This window comes from Nicotiana tabacum, chromosome 18 (genome assembly GCF_000715075.1).
Source record: "Nicotiana tabacum cultivar K326 chromosome 18, ASM71507v2, whole genome shotgun sequence".
In the NCBI taxonomy this organism is placed as follows: domain Eukaryota; kingdom Viridiplantae; phylum Streptophyta; class Magnoliopsida; order Solanales; family Solanaceae; genus Nicotiana; species Nicotiana tabacum.
Genome location: NC_134097.1, coordinates 96,057,306 through 96,062,331, shown reverse-complemented (window position 1 = coordinate 96,062,331; position 5,026 = coordinate 96,057,306). Strand labels below are relative to the sequence as shown.

Below are 5,026 nucleotides of genomic sequence, written 5' to 3'. Positions count from 1 at the left end.
AATTTTGGTTTGGATTTTTGATTTGAAAAAATAATGATCCAAATCCAATCAAAATAAGTTCAGGTTAGATCGTATTTTTAAAATTTTGTTTCGGATTAATTAGTTTGGATATTTTGAATTTTCCGTTTTTAGCTTATAAGTTGAGATGTTTCTTCTTTTTATAAAAATGAATATCCAAATGAAGTACTCATGTTAAATTGCCTGAAAAGTTCCGCGCTTGCATCGCAATCATACAAATGAAGTATTCAAGTAATGAACTTATTATCAAAAAAATACAATAGAGACATTAATACGGCAGATAAAAAGTAGAAATAGTAAAATCATGTCCAATAGAAAGTATTCTCACCGTAACTTAGTAGTTAATATTTAATATATGAGATAATATATAATGGGTAGGGTATTGAATTTATTACTATTGCCATAAGGATAATGAACTAAATATATAGAGCATAAGAATTTCGGATATCCAAAAATTTGAAATATTAAATCCAATATCCAATCCGAAATCCAACAATTTTAGAAATTAAATCCAAAATTCAATCCGTAATCCGAAAATCCAAACAAAAAATTCAAAAAATTCGGATTTCGGGTTTGCCCTAACTATGCCCACCCTTACATATAACTTATAAGCTAAGGGAAGAATTAAGAAAATGAAAGAAGAAAAAGAAAATATATCGATAAAAGACGTTGTAAAAATTGCAAAAGAAAATAACAAAGTATGAAAAGGAAAAAATACGTGGAAAAATGTGATTGGTGGTAAGATACACTAAGTGGCCGTATGACAGCCGCAAAATTTAGTGTTCAATCGGAAACTCGAGACAAGTCGAGGTTTTTTTTATATATTATCCCAATGTTCATTGAGAGAATTCATTGAAAAAACAATAAAGGAAAACAGAAATGTTGTTCCTCTTCCTAATAGCTATACCTGCACTTGTAATTTTCCTTTTAAAAAACTTCAAAAAAGTTGGAGTCAAGGCACATAATCATCCACCAGGTCCCCCTGGACTTCCACTTGTAGGAAACTTACATCAATTAGATAAAGAATCCCTTCATAAATACCTATGGGAACTTTCAAACAAATATGGTCCCTTAATGTCCATGAAACTTGGTTTTTCTCAAGTAGTAGTAATTTCATCAGCAAGAATTGCTAAAGAAGCCATGAAAACTCATGACATTGCATGTTCTGGCAAACCATCATTTCTTGGCCTACAAAAATTATCGTATAACGGCTTGGATGTTAGCTTCTCATCTTATGGTGCTTATTGGAGGGAAATAAGAAAAATTTGTGTCATGCATCTGTTTAACACCAAAAAGGTGCAATCTTTTCGTCCAATTCGTGCAGATGAAGTGTCCAGGATGATCGATCATGTAAAAGAACTTGCTTTATCGTCGAAATTGGTTAATCTTAGTGAGATTATATTGTCTTTATCAAGCAGTATGATTTGTAGAGTTGGATTTGGAAAGAGATATGATGAGAAAGGTGATGAAAAGAGGAGGTTTCACAAACTTCTACGTGATGCAGAAGCTGTGCTTGGAGATTTTTTTGTCTCTGATTTTTTCCCAATTTTTGGTTGGGTTGATAAAGTCAATGGAAAGGGTGCTAGACTTGAAGAGATTTACAATGAATTGGACTTATTCTATCAAGAACTCATTGAGGAGCACCTCAGCCCAACTAGGCCAAAATCAATGGATGGTGATATTCTTGATACCTTAATTGTCTTGCGAGATCAAACATTGTCATCATCTTTGATTCTCACTTGGGATCATATCAAAGCAGTGCTAATGGTAGTTACTCCCTCTTTTTTAATTTATGTGTCTTGCTTTCTGTTTTAATCTGTTCAAAAAAGAATGACACATTTCTATATTTAGTAGGTTTTTACTTTCAAAGTTTTCATTTATGCTTAGTGACTTACACGACATATTTAAGACCGCAAGATTCAGATGCTATGGTATTTAAAAGTCTTGTTTAATTTACATTCTTAAACTTTGATGATACATATATAGTTTAACCAATGTATACAATTCAGGATGTATTTATTGCTGGAACGGACACGACCGCAGCTGCAGTAGTATGGGCAATGACAGCTTTGATGAAGGAGCCAAAGGCAATGAAAAAATTACAAGAGAATATAAGAGAATTGGTTGGTAAAAAGGAAGAGTAGATGAAGATGATATCCAAAAGCTTCCCTATCTCAAGGCAGTGATAAAGGAGACATTGAGATTATATCCACCAGCTCCTCTTCTTTTGCCTAGAGAAACCATTGAAAAGTGCAACATAGATGGATATGAAATTCAACCAAATACTCTGGTTTTCTTCAATGCATGGTCCATAGGTAGAGATCCTGAATGTTGGAAAAATCCAGAGGAGTTCATTCCTGAGAGATTCTGCAGTAGTGTAACCAGCAACGATATCGACGTCGACTACAAGTCAGTGGAATTTGAAATGGTTCCATTTGGAGGTGGTAGAAGAGGGTGTCCTGGGATTTCACTAGGAGTAGCAACAGTGGAGCTTGCACTTGCCAATCTTCTTTATGCATTTGATTGGGAACTGCCTTTTGGAATGGTGAAACAAGATATTGATACCAATACTTTGCCAGGTCTCACTATGCACAAGAAGATTCCTCTTTGTCTAGTCGCAAAGTTTTATGACTAATTTTAATTACTAAGCAGAAAATCTCTGTTTGTTATAATTGTGTTGGTATCATGGTTGCAGCACTGTTTGTATTCTGTTTGTGGCTCTCTTGTGTGTTAGTATTTCTTATCATAAATAATGTACTTTAATGAGAATTCTCAATTCTGCTCCTTTACCCCAAATGCTAACAAACTTTGTGGAGTTTACAGCATCAATAAGAACTCTTGTCTTCAGACAGGACATGGCGTGACTTCAAATTTTCGAGGACATAACCCTTGATAGAAAGGTAATGTTTTATACTTCAATACCACACAAGAGGGGGGTGATTTGTGTAGTATCCAATTTTTGTTTAACTTGATTATAGAAAGACCTGGTTCTTCTATGTGTTCCAACTACTACTGTTTGCGGAATAATAAGTAAAAAAAAATGAAAAACAAAGAGATTTTTACGTGGAAAACACCTGGCTCAAAAGGTGAAAAAACCACGACCTACTACTCAGTAGGATTTTTCCAAACTTCCACTAAAATCACTGAGCCAAAAACTGCATTTACAAAAACGCTTTTGTAAACCTAGGATTAACTCAAATCCCGTTGTGGCACACAGCCTCAACTATTGCGACAACTTCAAGTTAACTCTAACTTGAACACTCTAAGTACCTAATACAATTGCTTCTATAAAAGTTGAAAGGTACAATGTAAAATCACCTACTACAATTGAACTAGAATAAAAGATAGACACTTGGAACTGGTTCTTCTATCTGGTTCAAGTAGCTTCAGGATTGCAAGCTTGAATCACACATAAATTGTTTGCAAAATTGCCTTGCTATTTTGCTCTCAATTCACGTTTAACTTATGCTCATGTGCATTACCTGTAAAGGAGAACAACATTGATATTTAAGGGGTTAGTAATTAGAGATTGACTAGGATACAAATGCTACTCTTCTATGGTAGAAGAGTTCTAGTTGATCTCATACTCTAACTCTATCCTCTTCATAAACCGTGTTCTCTTCGTGTAAGGAGTCTTTATCTCCTTATCCAATATGCAATATTTTCGATCAGATCAGGAGATATTACTTATGATAAGTTAGATTTATCTCCTTTACGTGCATCTCACATGTTTGGGTTGATCACGACTATGCTTCACAAGATGGACCTGGTCCATGTCTGAGTTCTTTTGTCAGTCTTCAAAACTTCACATTTACTTGGGCCAACAAATTTTCCCTTTTTAATGATGACAAACTCTGTGCCTTTTACTCACTTATAGCATCAATACAAAGTTTAGAAAAATTCATTTATCATCAAGGACCATATTAATTAGGTTATAAATATCACTTATTCAGAATATGTCAAGCACACTATCTCTTCCCCCCTTTGGCATCATCGAAAAGTTGCATAAACAAAGTGTGAGTCCCAGATTTTAATAAGTACTCATGGCCACTGGGGCAACTGCAAGTGCAATCATGGATTAATCATCAGTAATCAAGCAAACATATTTAAATTATCAAGGAAATATTAACATTCAACAAGAGCAAAATTAGTAGATATTATTGATAGAAAATATGTTGCTACCACAATCCATAACCAGAAAGCAAAAATATTCAAAACATGAGCAAAAAGAAAGAAAAATCCCTAATCCGGGTCACTGAAAGTACTAGACAGGTTCATGAGATAAAGGCTAGAATTCCTAAGGCTTGGGGGTCTGAACCTCCACTATTGTATGGTCCTCTTGATGGACTTGTTCTATCTCCTCAACATCAATAGCTTCAGAGGACTCTGCAACCTTACCTTTTCCTTTCTTCATCCTCTTCTTCTTACTTTCAGCCAAAGCCTGTTGTAGCTCACTCTCACTCTGTTTCACCCTGCTTCTTGTGGCTCTTCCCTTTGGCAAGGGAGTTTTAGTAGTTGTTGGGGAGGAAGTCTTTCGTTTATTGGAAGGTTTAGCAGCAGTGGGGGCTTTTGGTGTGGGAGTTCTCCTTTTCTTTGGATCAAAACTGGCACATACTTTCTTTATAATGTCTGCTAGGATCTCTTTTTTAGATGAACCAGGTTCATCTGCCAGTGAACTTAGATTAACAAACCCTTCAACAGCCTCCCCAGAACCACTTTCCCCTGACTTCTTGCCACTTTCTTCCACAGTTGCATGTACCACCCCACAGATAGCTGGTACAGGCAATTTAGAAGTGGGTGAAGAACCAGCCACTCCTTTTCCTTTTTCCCTTCACATCACCACATACACCCTCTCTCTCTTTTTCTTTTTCAATATTCTTTTTACCTCCACTCCTTCCCAATTTAGGCATTTCTACATCCCTAACAGGTCCAACCAAAACAAACCTATTTTCTAAATTTTCAGCCAAAGCAGAACTTACCTTAGAAGGGGAGTTTTGAGTCTTCTTAG

At 35.5% G+C, this 5,026-nt stretch overlaps 1 pseudogene; it reads left to right on the top strand.

Moving 5' to 3' along the window:
* Positions 1-858: 858 nt before the first annotated feature.
* LOC107816050 (6,7,8-trihydroxycoumarin synthase-like) lies at positions 859-2,802 on the top strand (annotated as a pseudogene).
* Positions 2,803-5,026: the final 2,224 nt, after the last annotated feature.